The sequence below is a fragment of the Theropithecus gelada genome, chromosome 6 (genome assembly GCF_003255815.1).
Source record: "Theropithecus gelada isolate Dixy chromosome 6, Tgel_1.0, whole genome shotgun sequence".
Classification (NCBI taxonomy): Eukaryota; Metazoa; Chordata; class Mammalia; order Primates; family Cercopithecidae; genus Theropithecus; species Theropithecus gelada.
In genome coordinates this window covers 62,022,104-62,046,790 of record NC_037673.1, presented here as the reverse complement: position 1 = coordinate 62,046,790, position 24,687 = coordinate 62,022,104, and the positions used below count along the sequence as shown (strand labels likewise).

The 24,687-nt window shown below is 34.1% G+C and overlaps 1 protein-coding gene and 1 pseudogene across 4 annotated transcripts in view; one reads left to right on the top strand and one right to left on the bottom strand.

Annotated features, from left to right (window-relative positions):
• CWC27 (CWC27 spliceosome associated protein homolog) overlaps positions 1 to 24,687 on the bottom strand; it is a 256,746-nt gene that overhangs the window by 189,309 nt on the left and 42,750 nt on the right. The gene's annotated exons all lie outside the window — the stretch shown is intronic.
• LOC112627330 lies at positions 11,532 to 11,657 on the top strand (annotated as a pseudogene).

The following is a 24,687-nucleotide window of genomic DNA, read 5'->3' as shown; positions in this document are numbered from 1 at the left end:
ATGTGAAAAGAATAATATACTCTCATCTGAGTGGGTGGCTTAAATGTAACTTTACTTATTTGAATATAACATTCAAATACTTGCTAAACTGATTGTGTGATATAATTTATAAACTACTTTACTGCTTCATTAAATATTTTCTTCTTGGGTTTGGTAATTTAATGTCTAATCATTTTATCACCAAAATTAAACCAACAGTTTTTAAATCTTTGTTTAGTTTTGATTGCCCACATTTCAACAGTCCCAAGGATTATGATAGGCTCACAAAGAAACGAGATATAGAAGGAACACATATCATGACAAGACTCAAGTCCTTTTCCTTAGGCAAAAATACCGTGGTTTCCTTCATAAAAAATATAAAACATAAAGATATAAAACAAAAGTCACCAGAAAAGTCTAATCAATTTTGCTAGAACCTATAATGACTTAGATGTTCAGGAGAAAAAAATAAATTGTTAAAAGAGACTGAGGTTCCACACAACAAACAAATATCAAAATGATATTTAAGTTATACCAAAAACTTGACCATCAGTTCGTGGCAAATTATTCCTTCTAATAGAAATGAATCTACATTACCTATATTTAGCAAGATCACATCATAGAGAAATATAGAGCTATTTCCACTGCTAATTTACATAATGGAAAGTGGAAAAGTTTGCTGTTTCCACATGCCAAGCCAAAATATATAATTATGTTTGCCAAACGTTCAGCAATCGACAGGGTTTGAATGCATAAGACATCCATAGCCAGGATTACATCTGTTTTATGGACATCCATGTAAAGGAAGTAGGAACACTGACTTAGTCTATAATCGTTTATAAAATGTGATTTGGACTTTTACTTTACACAGAAATAATCATTTATTCAGTAACTTTTTGAAAACTAAAATTTCTAATTCTGATATTAGAACAAGTCTGTAAAGACACTATGTTAATGCATAGTGAATAACTTCTGTGGAAATCATCTATTGTTAGAAAACTGTCTTCAGTCTATTATGTGCCTGAAATGGTAGCTTTTTATTCACAAAAATAAATAAAATTATACTTATAAATGTAAAACCCATAAGAAAAAATATTTTTAATAAAATTACCCATTTCTGTTTTGTTAATTTGGATTTTCAAAGATATGTTTCTATACTACCAAGAGGTTTCTATACTGTGCAAGAGGTTTCTATACTATGCAATCTCCAGAAACATTCAGTTGTTTTGGCGGTGGGATCCAGGGACACTCCCAGAATTGCAAACTCTTTTCCTGTCTACAACTGAATCCAAGGACAATCTTTAGAAACAATTCTTGCTTCACCAAATATAAAGCTTGCTTTTGGAGATGGCTCAGGGGAAAGGATTAAGAGCTTAGGTGTACACAGCCTGAAGAAACAGGATAGTATAAGCATTTGAGTGGGAAACTTTTGGATCCTAGGTATAGAATACACATGTGTCCTTGGAGTTTACAAAGAAACACTTTAGTTTCAACAGAAACAAACAGCAGAAAGACAAGGAAGGACAGACATCAGTAAAAATACAGTGAAGATAAATGCTTGGAAATCGCTCCACTTTCTTTTTGAATGTGTCACTGTACCGAGCATTACCTTTTGGCCAAACTAAGAAGAGTGATTATCATCTACTTTAACTGAGACTGAAAGGTGTTTCATAGAACTCCAAAAACTAAATTATAAACATGAGGTTAAAACAAAATGTGAAGTTATTCCAGATCTCTTGTAGGGACCTAGAAAATTACATCAAAGTTCCCTTAGTTTAAAAAAAGAAAGAAAGAAAAAGTTCTCTTTGTGTTTACGATACATAAAAGAATACTGAGGTAGTATGAGGAGACTTAATATCAGAGCTTTACAGAGGAGTTCATTGAAAGTTCAAATCAGAAAAGAGCAGAGTTATGCTGCTGGTTACAAAAATCACAGAAAAAAGTTGTACTTGTTGCCTTATTATGCAAACAGATATAATTCAATAAAGGTTGAAAGTTTTTTTTTTTTTAATTTGGTTTTACTTTCTTTAGAACGTATTTGAATATTCATGATATAATGTGTTTTTTTTTTTTTTTTTTTAAAAGAGAGGGATGTGACAACTTTTGAGATTGCTTCCGTAAAACAATTCACAGATGATTTTCCCTCCATCTCATGTTTAGTGATACTATACATAATATTTTTGGTAATTCTCATTTACTCTCCTAACAGAATAATTTCACCTAGTGTTATTAATGATCAATATAATAAAGTTTCCTGTTGGCTCCAAAAGTATGATTAAGTACTTCTACTTTCATTCAGAAGTTCCAGCAAATATGTTCAAGAAAGACAGGAGCAATTAAGAGCTTATATGTTCTGAATAAATGATGGATCTAACTTAAGGAAAAAATAATTTTGATTATATTCAGACACTCAACATTCTCCTCCTACATTGTGTGGCAAAACTGATAACTAGCTTCAGCACAAAGTTCTGGGTGAAGGTCATAGGAAAAAGAGAATCAAAACTATTTGAGTATGTCACTGAGTTATTAACTTCCAAATAAATCTAGGTTACAAAGAATACATGAACTGAAAATAAAAGCCTACATAGAACAATACAAGTGGTTGTTTAACTTCTAAGATTAACCAAGTTGTGCCATCACTTAACACTGAAGCCCAAAACAATCTAACAGCCTCTTTATATCACACCAAATACCTCTCAAGGACATTTAAACTGCTGAGGAATCATCTCAAAAGCATGCATTGGTCAATAAGAGAATCCAGTTATATACAGATGGTAGCATTTATTCCTCCATCGCTGATACCAAAGAAATTCAAAGTAGATGCTTTACAACCTAAAATAGTATAAACAAAATACAAAAAGAACTGTATCTGAGGATCTTTAGAACTAAACTATGTGTCATTTATCTGGTCTGGTTTAAGCATGAGCTGATTTGAAAGCCATGAGATGAACCTGAATGGAGTTTTCAAATATCCAGAACCAATGAAATACATACAGAAATCTGTGTGGGGGGGTATGTGTGTATAATACAAAATAATTTGGAAATACGTGGGCTTACCATCTACCAGTTACTGCTCTAAGAGCTTTACATATTTTAAATCACGTAACCCCACACCAGTCCTATAATATAATACTATTATAAGCTCACTTTACAAATGAGAAAACTGAGGTTACAACTTGCTCTAGATCTCTAGACTTCATAGCTAGGCAGAGCCAGATTTGTTTAGTCCTAGAGTCTGTGCTCTATGCTCTTAAGCCACTATACAAGCAGTTCATAAGTATGGTTCGTGGACCCTGGGAAACTCTGAAATCATTTCAAGAGGGTCTATGAGGTAAATACTATTTTAATAATATTAAATGTGATTTGCCCTTTCACTGTTTTGACATTTGTACTGAGGGTACAACTGCTGGATGAGTCAAAGTGGTGTAGCAAGTCTAAAAGTTGTTGTATTTGTCTCTGCCAGGTACTCACAGTAGTTTTTTAAAAATGCCAGTTTCATTTAATATCCTTGATGAAGCAGTAAAAAAAAAGTATTAATTTTATGAAGTTTCAACTTGAATATAGTATTTTGTGTTATGGAACAGAAGTATGCACAAAGCACTTCTACTGTAGACATAAGTATGATAGTTGTTTTGAAGAAAAACACTTGTGCGAATATATGAATTGTGAGCTAAAATTGTCTGGTTTTCTTTACAGTATACTCGATATTTGAAAGAAAAATGGACAAACTTTGTTATTGTAATCTGGAAACAAAGTGAGCCTCTCATTTCAAAAAAAAAAAAAAAAAGACTGAAACTATTAGTAGACAATAATAAAATTTGAGCTTTCAAGCAAAAATTGGAATTTTAGAAAACTCAAAACCACTACCATGGAATTACCCAAACACTGAAAGATGTTTTTGAAAACAAGTGATGACATTAACAAATGTGATTTTTTGGATATTACAGAACAAGATGTATCAACATTTGGAAGATCTGCATAACCTGATGGATCAATGCTTTCCACATGACCAATGCACAATATTACAAAATCATACATGGGTAAAAGATTCATTTAAAGTGCAAAATAAACCAAAGGATTTTAAGGTACAAGAGACTAGGAAGGGTTTATTTATTTGGTTTTAGATTTTACATTGCATGCAACTTATAAGAAAGTACTACTTGTTGAGTTTTGGTTAAGTATTAAAAAAAGAATAACCACAAATATATGTGCTATTAAATACTCCTCCTTTCTACATTATATATCTATGTAAAGCCAGATTTGCCTTCTAGAGTTTGACCAAGACAACATAGTACATGCAACAGAGTGAATAATGAGACAGATATAGGAATCTAGCTGCCTTCTATTAAACCAGTTATTAGTTATAAAAATGTAAAATAAAACCACTCTTCTCACTAAATTTTTTTGGCAAAATGATTATTTTTTTCTAAAATGTATGTTATTTATGTGAAGATTTAATGGAGTTTATTATTAGTTTTCCTTTCCAACTTTTATTTTAGGTTTAAGGGGTACATGAGCAGGTTTGTTACACGAGTAAATTATGTGTCACAGGGTTTTGGTGTATAGATAATTTTGTCACCCAGGTAATCAGCATAAAACCTTATGGGTAATTTTTCAAATTTTTTTAAAAATTTGTTTTAATTTCTAATAAAGTAAATATATATATATATATATATATATATATATATATATATATATCTCAAATAAATAAAAACTTTTTGGAGTCCTCAATAATTTTTAAGATTGTAAAGGGTCCTGAGGCCAAAAAGTTTGAGAAATGCTGAATAAAACTACACTGTCTTCTACATGTGTGAGTGAGTGTGTACATATACACATGGTGGCAGAGGGGAGGGGAGGAAAGTAGGGATTTTCAACTTCCCTAAGGGGAAGAAAATGTATTAACCGGCAAACATGAAAATTATCTTAGCAATTATAATTCTATTAATTCAGGAAATTGTCATTCAACATTTTAAAAACTAGCATCTTCACTTAGCAGAAAATAGAAATAACAAGCTAGAAAACTATCAGAGGTCTGATGAGTAGTAAACCTGTTTGAGCACTCCTGAATGTCTGAAGTATACAAAATCAAATGTGTGGCTCAAAAATAAACCATATTTGTAATGTAAGGGAATTATGATATAAGCATAACATAATATAATAAACAACATATTCAAAGCCTTGAAGAACCAGCTGAGACATAGCATTTTTAAATGTGCCCTAATCACACATCAGATGCTCACTAAATGTATAGCAAAGACTTGGAACAAACCCAAATGTCCATCAATGATAGACTGGATTAAGCAAATGTGGCACATATACACCACGGAATACTATGCAGCCATAAAAAAGGATGAGTTAATGTCCTTTGCAGGGACATGGATGAAGTTGGAAACCATCATTCTCAGCAAACTAACACAAAAACAGAAGAACAAACATCGCATGTTCTCACTTATAAGTGGGAGTTGAACAATAATAACACATGGACACAGGGAGAGGAACATCACACAATGGGGCCTGTCAGGGGGTGGGAGGCTAGGTGAGGGATAGCATTAGAAGAAATACCTAATGTAGGTGATGGGTTGATGGGTGCAGCAAACCACTATGGCACATGTATACCTATGTACCCCAGAACTTAAAGTATAGTAGAAAAAAAAAAAAAAGGGAATAAACGTATTAAAATGATTTTCCTTCCTCATACTTGCCATTGAAGTTATTGTCAGCATATATTCAGCAATTAAGTATAGGAGGTCTTCTGTGTAGTTCTAATGGTATTCCATGTATTTTACACATATACACACACATGCACACATACATTTGTATATGTATACAAATATAAGTTACATATTTCTTTCTCAATACCTATTTTTTTCCTGGTAGAGTTCTAATAGATCCCAAATTAAATTTTTCAAATTGGGGAAAAATTAATATCAATTATAGCCTGTTTCTGGAGGAAAATTTTACTTAAATTCTAAATAACATACAAATAAAATTACAAACATGATCCATTCGTAAGTTGAGTCAGTACTGACATTAAGCCATTAATTCTAAAATTGGAAATTGACTGAATTTCCTGGACCTAACAAACAATCTCATATGAAAAAGAATAAAACACATGAGTCATAAAGTGTACGAGTCAGGCTTGTTTTTAGAACATTCAAATCATGAAAAATCATTTTATAAGAAATGACATTAGCAATCTAAGTATCCTGTTATAATACAATGTTTCAAATAAATACAGAAATATTAAAAATCACATTTTCATTTTGCACATTGATATTATCATTTGCATGATCACAGATTGAACATTCACTCATTCCATTAAATAAATGGGTGAATATTTACCATATACCACATACCACAGATGGCTGTGATCAGCTTCTCTAGGTGGCTTCCTGCCCTTTTGCTTGCATGTACTCTTTTGATTAACTATTTTATGGGTAGGGGGAAATAATGTGAATTTAGTAACTGTCTCTGAATTTGATGTGTTGTTGTAAATTGGTGAGTGGCCTGGGAGCTTTCAGAGGATAGTACAGGAAAAACTAAGCCAGATTTACATTCAGACTCAAACGACCTAGGTTTTCAGTAACAAAATAATCTTGAACAAGTCACTTATCTTCTATTCATAAAAGCTTTATTTGTAAAATAAGGAAACTGGGTACTATGTTCTGAATGTTTATAACCTCTTTTGGGCTCTTTTATAAGGGCACTAATCATACTTATAAAAGAGGCCCAAGAGAGGTCCCAAGCCCCTTCTGCCATTTGAGGATGCAGCAAAAGGCAGCTGCCTATGAACAGGGAAGCGAGCACTCATTAGACATCAAATCTGCCAGTGCCTGAATCTTGGACTTCCCAGCCTCCAGAACTGTGAGAAAAAAAAATTCAGTTATTTATAAGCCAGCTGGACTATGGTATTTTGTTATAGGAGCCCAGATGGACTAAGATACTGGGAGATAGTTAATATGGTTCTTTCAACTATTTAGGTGCTATAATTCTATTTAGGTGCTGTAATTCTATTTAGGTGCTGTAAACATTTGGCACAGGAAGATTAAGTGGGACAGAGGATTAAGTGTTACTTAATAGGAAAACAATGGTAGTACAAATGACTCATGCTAGCTACTTTAAAAATGTCTAATACATTTTTCTTAAATTAAAAATGTCACATAGTAAAATGAACAGGATTCAGAAAGACTCACCTGAAAAATTCTGAAAATTATTAGAGAATACATAGTCCTCCTGCCTTATCCAAGAGGGATACATTCCAAGACTCCGGGTGGATAAAACTGTGGAAACCTGCATAGTATGAAACCCCATATATACTACGTTTTTCAATTTGATACCAAGATGGCTACTAAGTGACTACCATGCAGCTAGCATATAGAGTGCGGATACATTGCACAAAGGAATGATTCATATCTTGGGCAGCACAAAACAGGATGGTGTAAGATTTCATCACACTACTCAGAATGGCATGCAATTTAAAACTTATGAATTATATATTTCTGGAATTTTCCATTTAATATTTTTGGACTGTGGGCAACCAAAACTATGGAAAGCAAAACCATGGATAAAGGTGGACTATTGTGTCCTTAATAAGTATGTAGTATTTTGAAAATAGAAAAAGAGAATATGATATAATTTAAATAGCTATAATTTATTAAATGCCTACTAATTCATATTAGCATTACAACAATCTGGTAAAATAGCTATTTTTACTTCTGTTTTTAAATATGGAAACTGAGGATCAAAGAGATTAAATAAGTCAGGCAAAGATACTAAGTTAAAAAGTGGTACAGCTGGTATTCCAACTTGGATGTGTTTAACTCCAAAGCAATACTCTTTCCTCTATAAAAACATTGTATTCCTGATTCCTACAAACAAGTTCTTTTTTTACAGTCAAGTTTCAATTGCTAATGGTAATGGGAAAAGGAACAACATGGAAAAATAAAACTCACACAAACATGGTATAAAAGCTTATGACATGCAATAAATTCCTGTAAGACGAGTTCTGAGGCTAGCTAAGATACTGGGTCAGATGGTTCTAGGTACCTTCCAAATCTTAAATGTGAATGATATTCCCAGTTCATTGAAATTTAAACAGATTATCTACTCCAATTTCCTACTCATTAGAGAAATTTACAATTTTTTGTTGTAAATTTACAAATGAATTGTAAATTAAATACAAATATCAAGTATATTATTGAGAGGATTGGGGGAATCTTCTAAGGAAAGGATGCGAAGCCCTGCTATGTTAACTTTCTATTTTCTTTCAATGTGCTTGCTTAAAAGAAAATCACATTGAAAATTCAAAAGGCAATTTTAACCTACGTTACTACCGTTTGCTTAAAAGTGGGAAAAAATTGTTCCAGAGAAGAATATGCTGATTTGCTTTTTCATTTCCATTTACTTTTTCTTTTCTTAGGATGAGACAACAAAATTGCCACACACATACATGCACAATGCTCTGAAGAAAATTAAGGAGGACATGTCCAAGAAAATTTACCAACTAAAAATTTATCTTGGATAATGAAAAGGAAACTAAAATTTCTAAGTATTATACAGGATAAAACTGAAAGCAGAAGACATGAAACTAACAGTTGTATTATACTGTGATCTTAGCAAAAAGAAAAAAAAAAAAACAAAGTTAAAAATTACTACTAACTTATTAACCAAAATAATTAGTGAACTATAAAGTTGGAACTTACTGCTTGTCCTTTAGTTTATCAAGAATGCCATCCTGTCAAAAAAACTGATTGATCAAGGAAATTTGCAAGTTTCTAAGTACAATCTAAATATTAACATGCAAGTATAAAGTGCCATCAAAAATATTGGGGGCATTTATAGGACATTCCAAACAACCACAGCAGAATACACATTCTTTTCAAGTGCACATGGAACATATACCAACATTCACTATAGGCTGGGACAAAAAACAAGTCTCAATAAATGTCAAACAACTGAAATCATACAGAATATGTCCTCTGACCACAATGAAATTAACGTAGACATCAGTAACAAAAAAAATTTGAGAAATTCCCAAATATTTGGAAATTAAACAGCACACTTCTAAATAACCCACAGGTCAAAGAAAACGTCACAAGGGAAATTAGGAAAGATTTTGAGCTGAATGAAAATGGGAACCCAATTTTATCAGTCCAGGTTCAACCAGAGAAACAGAATCAGCAGAAGACAGATAAATAGATAATAGATAGATAGATAGATAGATAGATAGATAGATAGATAGATAGATAGACAGATAGATAGATAGATTACAAAGAATTAGCTTATACAATTGTGGGAGCTGTCTAGGCAGATCTGAAATCTGTAGAGCAAGCAAGCCATCAGGAAGGGCATGCTGGAACTTTTGGGCATGAACTGAAGCTACTATTCACAGATGAAATTTCTTCTTTTTCAGGGAAGTCTGAGCTCTGCTCTTTGGACTTTCAAATGATTGAACCACGTCCCCAGATTATCTGTGATAATCTGCTTTACCTAAAGTCAGTGATTAGAGATGTTAATCACAACTACAATATAACATCATATCAAAACCTAGATTAGTGTTTGATGGAATAACTAGAAATTGCCCAGCCAAGCTGACTTACAAAACCAACCATCCAAACAACATATCAAAATTGGTGAGATGCAGACAAAGCAGTGCTGAGAGGGAAATTTCAAGTTTTAAATGCATACATCAGAAAAGAAGAGGGGTTCAGAAGCAATCATCTAAACTTCCATCTTTAAAAGCTAAAAAACAAAACCCCAAAACAGACAAGAAGAAACAGGGGAAGAGCAGAAGGAGCAAATTAAATAAGTAGAAAAAAGGAAGCTGGAGAACTACATGATTTCAAGGCATACTAATACAGATCATGTAAATATATATCTCAAGGACTTTTAATAACATAGGAAACTTGCCAATTTGTTAAATTCTTAGTTCCAACCTCTCCCTGCTTACCATGTTCCAGATATAACTTTCACAGAAGTTGAGACCTATTTGCACCCTTAAATGTAGCAGGGAGTTCAATTCTTTAATTTTTAAGAAAAGAACACCGAATGTCAAATAGTTGGGGAAGAGATATGCAAAACTATAAGCATGGTTTCCAAACTCCCTCCCAGAGCTCTTTCCATTGCAACATACAGTCTCCAAGTTGCCTTATACGTTACTAAAAATTTGACACACCTGATTTACTGTGCTGTAGCTGTTGGGAAAACATGCCATTATACCAACTTGCTCATTTTCTTTTACTTCTTAAATGTATCCACAGGCTACCATGAGAGGCACCTTTTTGTGAATTAGAAAAGAACACTTCCTGGCCGGGCGCGGTGGCTCACGCCTGTAATCCCAACACTTTGGGAGGCCGAGGCGGGCGGATCAGGAGGTCAGGAGATGGAGACCATCCTGGCTAACGCGGTGAAACCCCGCCTCTACTAAAAATTAGCCAGGCGTGGTGGTGCGCGCCTGTAGTCCCAGCTATTCAGGAGATTGAGGCAGGAGAATCTCTTGAACCCAGGAGGCAGAGGTTGCAGTGAGTCAAGGTCACACCACTGCACTCCAGCCTGGGTGACAGAGCAAGACTCCACCTGAAAAGAAAAGAAAAGAAAAGAAAAGAAAAGAAAAGAAAAGAAAAGAAAAGAAAAGAAAAGAAAAGAAAAAGAACACTTCCTCTGGGGGGTGCCTTCTAGAGGAAAAAGCAAAAAACAAAAAACCCACAAAACTTTTCTAGACTGAAGCATTAGAAGAAGGTACCCTTAGGACTGACATAGCCTCATACCAGTGCAGAAGGCTTGGTGAGTAGAGCCCCAGCTAGACTTCAGCCCATACTCACATTCTATAACTAAGCTTCCCTTTTCAGGTCACAATCTGCACAACCAACTTTAGTAGTCCACTTACTAATCATTCACCATCTTGCTGAATGCAGAAAATCAAGTAATGTTAGTCCATAAAAATATTCCATTCATAAATGAATCACATACAGAAAAAAATCTTTTAAAACAATATCTTAAAACTCTTAAGCTATATCTTAAAACTCTTGGCATAAAAAAGTTCTAATATTGTAAATACTCTAGTAAAACAATAATATTAAAAGAGGAAGACTTTATTACCAATGCTTTCTTTTAAAGAGTTATATTTCTTTTAAAGATTGATATTTTATGTTTGTTTTCTTTAGTAAGATTTGAAGTGTTTTTGTAAGTGCTATATTTAAAAAACACATAGATGGAAAAAATAAAGCAAGATAGTTTCCTAAGCAATAAATGTCATTGGGTTTTCAGCAAGGACATTTATGTTTCTAAAATAAAACACTTGCATACACTAGCTAGCTAAAGTTAGAACTTTATCTTTTAAATTTGTTTCCCTCAGTGAACATATCCATAATCATATTGGTAGACAGGTTATTTTTGTTCTATGAGGTTGTCATAAAGTTTTTATTATAAAGGATGTTCTCAAGTATAATGCTTTCATTTTTATAAACATTCAAAATTAAACAAAAGAAATAAAAATAATTAACAATTTTAATAAAATACAGTTAGCAAACATTATCTTAAAAGAGACCATTCCTAGCTTTGAGCAGTGGCAGTATCATAGCCAATGAGGTTTAGCCGAGGTGCGATTATTGCTAATTGAAAAGAAACCATTCCTTTCACTAGCAAATTTACTCTTATATCCTACTTACTGCAGTTTGAGTTCCGACTGGTTGAAAGCATAAACCCGCCTTAAAACGCACCTTCAGGAAAATTCTATTTAACCTCACTTGACTTAACATTTTACAGAGATTTCCTATGTATTTAGAGTGCTCAGTCTGTTTATACCATTTGGTACTTTTTAATGTATTACTTTCTTAATTTCATGTGCTCATGTTTTACAGAGCATGAGTTAGGCAGTAACTGCATCTGATGCCAAGTCATTCTCTGTATCCAACAGAGGGATGTAGGAGGTGGGAGAACCAGGATGCTTATGAAGGATAACAGCTACTAATTTTGTAGGCAGGCTTGTCTTGTCTCCCTATCCCCATAGACTGGCTTCATCAATTCTACTTCATTGGAACTACACCCTTTAAATACAGTCGCTTAAAAAATACTAATCTGGTTGCCATATAGGCTTAATAACTGCTGTCAATTACCTAACAAATTAATTTTTAATTTTACTTTGAAATATGCCATGGTTGGAAGAGAGTATCAGACAGTGAGCTGCTCCATGGTTGTTAAATAACAGAAGTGGACTGTGTGGTATCAATGGTACTTTAAACTTTATAATCACAGGCCATCAATGGCATCATGTTTTAAAAGTAGTCTCATGTACATATTTCATCTGACCTTATCAAAACACTACTGAAATAGGAAGAGCAGGTATGGATTGCATTTTACTGATGAGGAAGCAGGAGATTCAGAAAAGTTGATTTACTCAGATCTCATTTCTAGCAAACAATGTTGGCATCAGAACCTAAATCTTCATAGATCACAGTTGTCATTAAATTTGAGTAACATTTGTTATTCAAATAAATTGTAGACTAGTGCTAGAAATAAAATTTGTTTTCATCATGCTCCTATGTAAACTCATTCTTCTCACTAAATCACTACCTCATTTACTGTAGTGATTTGATATTCATTTTCAAATTATAAAAAGTGAAATAATAATCTAATATAGTAATCTTACCAAACCTTCCTACTCATATTACTCTTTTCCAAAAATGCAGAAATTCAATATTAATCCAGCCTTGATTTACTCTAGTGTTAAAAAAAATCTATTAATATGTTTATCTGTACACTTGAATTAACACACAAACAAAGCAAAATGAGTTATATTTACAGTTTATTATCCAGGAAGGTAAATCATTATCTGGTTCCAACCTATCTTTTCCAGCTTTATTTCCAACTATATTCTCTCCTCCGGTCACAATGGATTATTCCTCAAATACACCCTGTACTTTTCTCAGTTTCCTCTTCTGGAAATTCCCTTCCCCACCCATTTCCTCTTATTCAAACTCTGCCCCTTCTTCAAGGCCTAAAATTAATGCTACTTGCATACATGCAGACTTCCTAATCCATAAATTCAAAATTAATCTCTCCGTGTTCCATGAAGCTACTGTACTTTCTCTAATCTTGTGTTTTATATAGATTTCATTGTATACAGACAGCTAACTATCTGGCTCAGCTGAGAGCTTTTTTGGTGGGGAAGGGTAGTATCGTTATCTTTCTATATGCCACTTGGATGTTGCAGATGTCTGAAAAACTATTTGATGGATGTAAATTACCTATCAAACTGAACACTGCCTTAAGGTTTTCATCATGTCGTGTCTGTCTCCTCAATCTCTAACCTTGGCTCCTCCCAGTTAATTTTCCATATTATTATTATACAATGGTGATCTCTCAAAAACAAACCCTAAACATGTCACTTTCCAATTTTAAATCTTTGTATTGTTTTCTACCATCTAAAGGACAGAGCCCAGTTTCCAAATATACCATACAAGGCCCGTCATGACCTGGCCCCAGTCTATTTCTCTAACACTTTCTACCAATTCCTGCAGACAGGCAACCACGTGTACAAAAGTTCCTGCAGATATCAGGATATCAAACTCTCACCTATCTCCTTGCACCTACTTTCTGTATCCTTGGTAAACCATTCTAATATCCCGTTCCTTAACCCTCATCTCAAGGGAGGTATAATATGGCAGTTAAGTCAAGGATATCTGTGTTTAAATCCTAGATTGTTGAGTTCTGGGAGAGTAATCCTGAATAAGTTAAACTTTTAAAAACACAATTAGGGAAAGGTGGAAAAGCTCTCTAATTTCACCATTCTTTCCCTACTCTTTTTGCAATACCACTCTGATCCTATGGTAAAGTGAGCAGCTTCTGGATTTTCTGCAAAACAAAAAACTAAGGGTCAGAATTAGAATGTAAGCTCTATGTTCCCTGCAGTAGAAGATTAAAACAGGTAAGTTTTAAAAGCAAATGTGCTTTAAACTTTCTTTTCTTCTAGTTCCTTATTCACTACATGCTGAAGTGTGAAGTAACAATACACAGAAAATGTTAAATCCTTTTTTGCTTAATAGTCTACCCCAGCAAGGGTATTAACATATTTTCACATTTATTTGCCTCATCTATTATCTTTGGGGAAATATCTGTTAAGATCTTGTGACCATTTAAAAAATTGCTTTGTTGGCCGGGTACGGTGGCTCACGCCTGTAATCCCAGCACTTTGGGAGGCCGAGGCAGGTGGATCATGAGGTTAGGAGATTGAGACCATCCTGGCCAACATGGTGAAACCCTGTCTCTACTAAAAGTACAAAAATTAGCTGGGCATGGTGGCACGTGCCTGTAATCCCAAGTACTCGGGAGGCTGAGGCAGGAGAATCACTTGAACCAGGGAGTTGGAGGTTGCAGTGAGTCAAGATTGCTCCACTGTACTCCAGCCTGGCGACAGAGCAAGACTGTCTCAAAAAAAAAAAAAATTGCTTTGTTTTCTTATTGTTGAATTTTAAGAGTTCTTTATATATTCTGGATACAAGTCTTTTATCAGATAGATGGTTTGCAAATATTGTTTTCCCAGTCTGTGGCTTGTTTTCTAATCTCCTTAAAAGCATCTATTACAGAGCCAAAGGTTTTTGTTTGTTTTTTTTTTTTTTTGATAAAGTCTACTTCGTCATTTTTGTTCACAGATCATGCTTTTGTGTTTAAAAAACTCACTGTCAAACCCAAGTTCATACAGATTTTCTCTTACTTTTTCTTGTGGAAGTGTAATAGTTTTACGTTTTGGTCTATGATCCATTTTGAGTAAATTTTTATATAAAGTGTAAGGTATGTATTAAGATTTATTTATTTGCACATAGACCTCCAATTATTCCAGTACCATTTGTTGAAAGGACTATCATTTTTCAATCAAATTAACTTTGTACTTTTGTCAAAAAAAATCAGATGACTTTATTTGTGTAAGTCTGCTTGCGGACTCTGTATTCTGTCCCACTGATCTCTCTCTCTCTCTTTCAACCATCTTTTTTTTTCCTTCTTTAAGATTTAATAGGTATGTCATATTCTAGATTTTGGTTAACATACACTTAAGTGGCTCTTCTAGTTCAAGGTATCATACTCTGTAAAAGGATTTATTTTTGTTCTAAAAATTAGAATGAAAATATAACAACAACAACAAAAAGTTAAACAGAACTTGAGTGATATGAAGCAGATAAAAACTGTTGTACAATGACACAATATACTAAGGCCAGGTCACTGCTCCGGCTGAAAATTGGGAGTTGTTTCACCTTAAAGAGCCCAGATGAAGTGTGCCCTTTGGTATAGTATATTTCCATGTCAGATTTACAGCTTTGTAAGGTTTTGTTTGTTTCCATTTTGTGTATATCTGGTTTAGGTGCCAGGTGTTCATCTAAAGTAATCTTGAGCAGTTACAGTATTTAAAAAAAAGAACAGTTCAAATAAATACACAGTATCAGCTTTCAAACACTCTTAAAATATTAGTTAAAACTTTTGAAAAAATAAACTGAGAAATTTCTCATATGTTTCTTTGTTGGAATAACACTATCAGTTTTATGAAAAGTATTTACTAGGGGTTTTTATATGTATGAATAGCAAAAAGCTCTGAATGACCTTAAACTACATGAATTAAGGTAATTCAAACATCCTCCCTTACTATGACCATAATACCAAAGACTGAAAGCAGTGATGCTACAATTTAACCATTCTTAGGTTGTAATTCCTTTCTAAAGGCAAGAGTCCTAAGTTGTCAATTTGTGTTGCACCCCATGCTTAAGTACTATAATAGGTGTTTTGTCCCTGTATTAGTCCATTCTCATGCTGCTAATAAAGATATAACCAAGACTGGGTAAAGGAAAGAGGTTTAACTGACTCAGTTCCACATGGCTGGGGAGGCCTCACAATCATGGCAGAAGAAAAAGGGAGAGCAAAGTCACATCTTACATGGTGACAGGCAAAGAGAGCATGTGCAGGGGAACTCCCCTTTATAAAACCATCAGAGGCCGGGCATGGTGGCTCACGTCTGTAATCCCAACACTTTGGGAAGCTGAGGTGAGCGAAAAACGAAATCAGGAGATTGAGACCATCCTGGCTAACACGGTGAAACCCTGTCTCTACTAAAAACACAAAAAGTTAGCTGGGCATGGTGAGCGCCTGTAGTCCCAGCTACTCGGGAGACTGAGGCAGGAGAATTGTGTGAACCCGGGAGGTGGAGCTTGCAGTGAGCTGAGATTGCGCCATTGCACGCCAGCGTGGGCGACAGAGCGAGACTCTGTCTCAAAAAAAAAAAAACAAAACAACAAAAACAAAACAAGAAAAAAAAATCCATCAGATCTTGTGAAGCTTACTATCATGAGAACAGCGCGAGGAAAGACCCAGCCTCATGATTAATTACCTCCCATTAGGTCCCTCCTACAACATGTGGGAATTATGGGAGCTACAATTCAAGAGGAGATTTGGGTGGGGACATAGCCAAACCATATCAGCCACCCCTTTTTTATTTTAGGTTCGGGGGTATACGCAAAAGTTTCTTACGTAGGTAAATATGTGTCAGAGGGATTTCTTGTACATATTACTTCATCACCCAGGTATTACTAAGTCCAGTATGATGTCCCTTTTTTCCCACTGAAAATTATTACAGTTCACTGACACAACTTAGAAACAAAGCTAGTTTGGCTAACAAAAGGAACCCTCTCACTTTGTCTCCTTAAAGTCAAGTGACCATTGTCTTCTGCAAACATCTGAACCTATCATTAAAAAGACAAAATAATCTAGATCCTAACTTGCTTTTTAACTTTATTTGCCTTTATTCACTTATGCTCCCAACATATAGGAAAAAGCTAAGCAACATGTGTATCTTTATTACTAATTAATTGACCACAAAACCTAGGAACAAAGATCTTTAAATAGCTACTAAAAGGCAAGCACATTTTGCTCCATAATTATTTTCATACTACACAGCACAGGCTAAAACAATAAAAGGAACAAAATGTAATTTTTAAAACTTCACTAAAATACTAAGAAATCCTACCTGAGAAAGAGCATAAAGCCAAACAATAAGGCTGTTGAATAACTCTGCAATGTTATCCTGGTCTTTGATTTCTGGGCTATTCTCCAATACCATCAGGATTAGATATCCTCACCTTCTATCACACTAAATGTATTTCCACAGGTCAGCTACATATATCATTTTTTATAGGCGACTAGACAAGTACATACAAACTTCACCCAAAACTGACTCTTTCCAAACAGCAGCAGGATATAAAATACAAGGTCCCATAACACCCTAGTCTTTGTCCCAGGCCTACACAATATCTATCTGGATGCTTTGGAGCCAAGCCAAAGGCTTTCGTTTTAACTTTGTTAAACAAAGCCTGTCTTTAAAATATTTCAAGTTGCTGTCAATATTGTGAACAAAAAAGCATATCCGGAAATTTTCTATTAATTTATAATGACTAATAAAACTAAAGTAAATGCTTATCTAAAAGGAAGAAGAAATTGGCAGGAAGTCATTATATAAGTTTCAAAGCTAAGAAAACATTCTTTTTTCAATGGAATCAAGAAAATCAAATATACAGTAAGGACAAATCTAACTTCCTATCTATTGAGTACATACATACCTTTGATCTCATGAATTTCCAGAACAAACTGAAAATACAGATTAAAAAGAAGTGATTCAGCAACTTGAACTCATATGCCAATTAACATCTGCCTTTGACCTTAAGAAAAGTACTTTTCAGAAAGAGCAAAAACCCACCAATTATCATATAATTTTTAGACTTTTAAAATAAGATAACTGTAAATAAGTAGGTAAATCAACACCACAAATGTTGAAATGAAAAGCAGGCTAAGTTCACAACATAAAATTAGGAATTAGAAAAAGCATTAACATGTATTAAAGATCTGTAAAGGAAATGTGAGTATACAAAAAATAAATCAAATGTGAAATTACATTTAAAAATATAACAAGGCACTGATGGGCTTCAAAATAAAAATGGAAATCCTACTGAAGGTTTAACACTCACATAGGTGCATTTAAAAACATAATTAAATCAAAATAAATGCACACACATAAATTAAATAACTGAGACTCATGGTACAGCTATATCTAAATAATAAAGAGTAAGGTGGGAGAAGAGATCAAATATCCCTAACATATCAAAACTAGCAAAAAGCTAGGAAATAATCATAATGAATTCTGTGAGACTTCAAAGTAGGTCATTACTGAATGGTTTATATTGTGTCTACTGTTATAAGATAATTACACGTAAAGGCCAAGATTCAATAAAACTAACAAAATAAAACAAATCCACTCATTTAGAAGATTAATGTTGATAAACACTACAGTGGTGGTTAGTTCTTAAAAAGTTGTAAAACATTGTAGAAAAAAATGATTTCTAAATTACATACTAAACCTACTGAGGTTTTTGTTGTTGTTGTTTTAGAGGGAGTAGATTCTAACATAATGTATTTTATGAAAGCCAAGCAAATTTTATAAATTTGTCTTTAGGTCACTTGAATAAGTACCCCTGGTAGAATAGAGGCAATTGTTTTAAATAGTATAGTCTGAAAAGGCCTCTCTGTTAAGATGATATTTGAGCAAGGGACTGAACAAAAAGAATGCATGGCTACTAAGAATAACTCAGAGAAGAAAGTTTCATGCTGAGGTAACTAGAAGTACAGAGGCCTGAAAGAGGAGTGACCTTGGTATGAGAAGAATATGCTTGGTGCAAAGTGAGCAAAAAGAGTAGAGTGGATAATAGCATGGCCAAAACATAAGAAAGTAAAAGGATATGAGGACCAGGACACAGAGTGAAGGGGTTACCTTTGCCAGAAGAAAACAGATTCAGATGCAGATGGGTAGATTTGGTGGTGGGAAAAGGAACAAGTCCTTTCTCACTGCTTCTGTTTCTTAATGAAATACAAGGTGATCAGTCAAAAGTGAGAAGTGGGGTAGAGATGCTGGTTGTTGCAAAGTGGTATGACTCTCTTCCAGGAAAAACAAGAAAATCAACTACAAAAACTATTAGAAATACTGATGAAGCCATTCATTTCCTCCCTACTGTATTCCCATCTTAGAGAACCTGACCTATTCACAGGTCTGAAAAAAAAGCAGCCTTGTATCAGTTTGGGTTCTACTGCACATAACAGAAATTCCAAATAATGTGGCTGAATCAACCTGAAAGGTACTTTATCTCATATAGGAAATGTCCAGAGGTAGACATTTCAAGCTGTAACAATGGTTCCACAAAGTCTTCAAGGACGTATGCTCCTTCTACCTCTCTATTCTACCGTCCTTAGCTCAAGTCATCAAATCTGTGTGCCAGGCTGACAGGAAGAGGCAGGTATGAAAGAGGACTAGCTTCTTTCTTCCTTCCTTTAAAAAAGACTGCCTGAATGTCTGACACACTTCTGTTTCACCTTCTGTTCATTTTAGCCAAAATTTGGTCATACGAACATACTTAGCAACAAAGGAGACTGATGAATGTGTTTCAGCTAAGCAGCCATGACTCCAGTTAAACAGTGGCATTCTGGTAAGAGGGAAGGATAGATGATGGAGGAGCTACTCATCCTTGCCACATGTGCATACTTCATGGCTTTCTATTTCCTCTATCAATGGCATAATTGAGCGAACACCTGACCTGGGCCATGCCAATAAGATTCTCTCTCCCAAACATTCAGATTTTGGACACAGAAATCCAGTCAATTTACTTCTGAAGAACTGAAGTGCAAGAAGTAGCAGACTAAAGTTCTATGAAGAAAACAGGTATGTAGGGGATAATGGAACAAATGAATAAAGGAAAAGTATAACAGAAAAGCTGCAAAAGAAGAGAGAAAATGTAACTTCCTGACAACTTGCTTTCTTGAAAAGACTGTATGCAATTCTTTTATCTGGATTCTGTACAACTCCCCTATTCCTTCATACAGAAATTCCTTTACTTGAGCTAATTTGAGTGGGTTTCTATTCCTTATAACCAAAGGATTCTTAAGATATCTAATAAGAAAGTTACAATTTAATGTTGTATGTATATGAAGTGTTTTTCATCTGTGAAATTATGAAAGATATCCATTGTATTCTTCTCCACCCTTGGGTGTAAAGACTGATAAGATAAAATTTCCTTTAGAATTTTGTACTTCTAGAAGTCTGAATTAACTAGGAATTGATATATAGTTCTTTTTAAAATTCAGGTAATGGTAATTATATAATTTTTATTATATTTGCTGTTTTCTTCCTTCGGGCTGCCAGGAATATGATGATTAAATTTATTACATAGTCACAGTTGTTGACAGCAATTTCTGTTTAAATCATAGAGACTGCAGTTGATTGCATTATCTTTTCCAACAGTTCATTGCTCCTCCCTATGAAAGGTTTATACTTCATCTTATTGACATCAGGCTTAACTATATCACTTGCTTTGGCCAGTGAAATAAAGTAGCATATGCCAATTCTAAGCAGACACTTTAAGAGCCAGCATATGATTCCTTCAGCACTCCTTTCCTTCTGCCATGAGAGTAGCACATTTCAGAGAGGAGCTGTTCCCTCATCCCAGGCCTAGAAGATGACGTGGAGCAGATCCACAGCTGCCCACTGGGATGTAGCCAGAGCAAGAAAACAAACATTAGCTGTTTTAAGCCACTGAGATTTGGGTGCATAACCTAATATTGCTGACTAATAAAGAAAGCAATTGAATAAGAAACAATTCAGGATATATGTTTATGTGCAGCAAAACTGAGGTATATTAGAAAAGTCCAACAGGGCGAAAATATCTGAGGACAGCACTAGGAACATCCAGTGTTCCTACCTCAATGCTTATCACTACTACTTCTTAGCCAGTCTTCCAAGCCAGAAAGCTAGGAGTCATCTGGAATATATCCTTGGTATATTTGAAATATACCTTCAGGTCTCCCACATCCAATCTGTTACCAAGTCTTAATAAATCTATCTCCTTAATATCTCTCAAATCCATCCCCACAGATACTACACCTTAGTTAGGCCCTTATTACTTCTCCCTGGATGAGTGTAATAATCTACCAATTCGTCTCTGCTTCAGTCTTCTTCTAATCTATCCCCTACGCTTACATAGAGTTATATTATAATATATGTGAAATAATGTCACATTTTTGCTAGAAACATTTCGTGTCAGTCTTTCTTTAGCTGGACACACACGACTTGGCTCTGGCCAACCCCTCTCTAGGCTCTGTAGAGGTGTCATATCATTGCAGGTTCAAGTACTGGTTTTGCTGCTTTCTAGCCATGGGAGATAACACAAGTCACTTAACCTCTTAAAGTACAGCTTTTACATTTGTAAAAGAAGGATCATAAAACAAAGTATATCTTATACCTTTGCTGTGGAAGTTATATTAGGGAAATAAGTTGATTTAGCAAAGTGTCTGGCCCCAAGGTAGAATAATAATAAATATTTGTGGAATAACAGAACAATTTCCTAGCTAGAACACCTATGAAAACTTCAAAGCCCTTATTTATTTGTATAGCTTAGATATTGTTTTCAAGTTGCTTATTAGAAACTAAGCAACTTGAAAAGAGACTGATGCTTACTAATTTCAGTATTTTGGGCCCTAGTGCAGTACCTAGTTCAAAGGAAGAACTAAATGACTGTGCAAAACTGAAGTGGTATCCAAAGCGTAGAAAAGTCCCTGAACAGTTGCAGGGGTGTTCAATCTTTTGGCTTCCCTGGGCCACATTGGAAGAAGAAGAGTTGCCTTGGGGCACACATAAAATACCCTAACACTAATAATAGCTGATGACCTAAAAAAAAAAAAAAATTTTCAACAAAAACTCATAATGTTTTAAGGAAGTTTGCAAATTTGTGTTGGGCTGTATTCAAAGCCGTCCTGGGCTGCATGTGATCCATGGGCCATGGGTTGGATAAGCTTGAGTTAGAGAAAAAGGGGAGTAAAAGAAGAGCTAGAGATAGCAAAAATAAAATCGCTAAATATAATTTTCCCTCAGGCTCTTGCATAACTTTGTGTACTTTCGACTTTGTGTAAAACAAAGAAGAACTTTACTTCTTCCGTGGTCCTTCTCTTCCTTATCTTCCCAAACTATACTTGCCAATTTAATTTACAGGGAATTCACAGTATACGGTCTAGGAAGGCCAGAAAGTAGCGAATATTTCACAATTTTTCAACATGACTATATTTGTTCCGGGGTAGAGACGAATGCTGAATAACTTAAAGAATGTTTTTCTGCACATAATCTCAAATCTATGTTTCAAATGCACAATTCCATTCCCTATAAACTGATGCAGTGAGATCAATGGATTGTAACTCTCAAGGGTAATATAAATCAATACATTCTAAAGAGATGCAAATACCTCTTTTCTGTTTTGACAGGAGAAGCTTCCCCCACATGTGCATTTCACTGCTTCTTGTCTGCCATACAAAATCTAATTGTAAAAACAGTAGGGTTGCCATATTTCTGATATATATAGCTGAAGTTCAAGGATTTTTTCTTTTTATTTTGAAGGTGATTCCTTGGATATGGATTAACTGGTTCTCAATGACCTGAATAGGCACTTTAAAAGTGGTATTTTTATTTCAAGTGGCCCAAGAAACGGTTTAGTCCAGAATATCCAAAAATTCTTGCTATCAATGTCCAAACAGAAGAAAAATGGAAGCTTGCCAGAAATGCCAAATATAGTATGGTTTCTATTACAATTAATGCTACTCCAAAATTTTAACCATAATTGGTAAAGGCAATTAAAACAAACCACCTAGTCTACATTGAGAGATTATGCAACATTATTTAAAGAATTGAATGTAATGTTAAAGTGCTATTTCTTTTAAATAGTGGCTCCAAAAAGTGACTTACTTTATTAGCATCAGAGTCATACATATGAAATCGCTGATATTTGACTGTTTTTGATTTGCAAAAAATGGCAATTTTGTGTTCAAACCTTTTAAACCTGGTATTTTGATCTTTTCCTGAAATATATACTGCCTACTTAACATCCATAGTACTTTGTATGCACATCTAGCAGAGCTGAATTGTAATTAATTGACAACAATTCTTATTCTTACACCATATTGTGAACATTTGCAGATAGAAACCATGTCTCCTTTATTTTCATGTTCCTGGAGTCTACCACTTCCTGGCACATATCAGTTCTTACACAGTGGCTGGGAACAAGAATAACATATATTTGAGAATAGAATGATTGGTTAGCAAAAAATATACAAAAATAAAAATCAAGTTCTAGTAAAAATTATAATGTAAATTTAATTAAACCTGGGACTGGTCCAAAGCTTAATATTTGCTGTTAAACACAAATATTTCCTGAAAATACAACATTTGGATTACTACTACTCCATACCAAAGCAAAAAAACAACTGCAAATTTTCTTTATTCAGAGACCAACTACCCAGTGTCTAGATCTTGGAGTTCTATTTATCTTCCTCTCTTTTACTGTATGCTTCAGTCCAACACATTGGGACAAAAGAGAATGAAAGGAAGCAGAAATGTTCTAGCTGGTTAATTTCACTCTTTGCTTATAAATGTTCTGTGAGATGAAGAGGGGCACATCCTAGAGATGATAATTTCAATGGTTTGAATTGGGTTGTTATAATATCTGTGGGTTTCAATGTTTACTAACCTGTTTTTTAAAAATTGTACTATCATTTAAAAATGTGCGCTATCCTTTAAATTTTTGAAATTTAAATATTGAACTATCTTTTTTAATTTCCTAAAGCAAACAATGTTTATTTACTAAGGATAACTCTGTACTTCCTAAGTCTAATCATAAAGTAAGAGAAGCCAGACACAAAATATAGTAAGAGTAAAAAGTTATCTAAGTATGAGAAGAAGCTTATTAATGTTTCTGAGAAGTCTAGAAATCCTGGGGAAAAAATATTCAAATTTCCATAAGAAATGCTAATCATATATTTCAAACCCAACAAAAGAAGATTTGAAACACTAACAGCTCATTTAGATGTTCATCTAGGCCTCAGAAGGTATGAAAACATGACTGTATTATCCCATGCTCCATAATTTAGAGTTTAATCAATTCATAAGATCTTTAATTTCGACTTCAATATTCATATCTAAATTCCTGATGCTATCATTATAGTAATATATCTCATATTCAGTCAACCTAACAGAACTCCTGAGCAAAACACAAATTTCAGTTAACTTTATCAAACAAGATCATTTTCTCATAAAAACGGAAAAGAGCTGCAGTCAACTAAACACGGCATATAAATAGAACACAGCTGATAAAGTTAGAACCTGTTCAAACACTAAGACTGATGCCCTTCTAGTTAACCCTAAAAGATTATCAGGAAATTTTTAATGATTGTGATTTTAAGGTATATGTTAAGATTTCTTTCATTATATTTCAATTTGATGTAATTAATTTAGAATCACAATAAAAATTTAGAAATACAATAAAATTATAGATGGTAGAAATTGCATAATAAAAGATATCATTATCATAATGCTGTAATTGTCCTAACAAACCACTGAGTTTTTACTATCTGGTCCACTTATTACAGCTGATTTTATTGTTTAGTCATTTATTATGTATCAATATACAGATGCTAAAAACAAGCAGGGAAGACAACTCAATCTGGTTTACATGATCAACTTGCAGTAGCTGAGCTCCACCTACAGGCAAAAAAGGATTTCTTACAATAAGCTTTAAAATAGTACTTTCCAAAACACAAGCTGCAAACTACCCTCACAGTTTTCATCAACCTTGGCTGTATATTAGACTT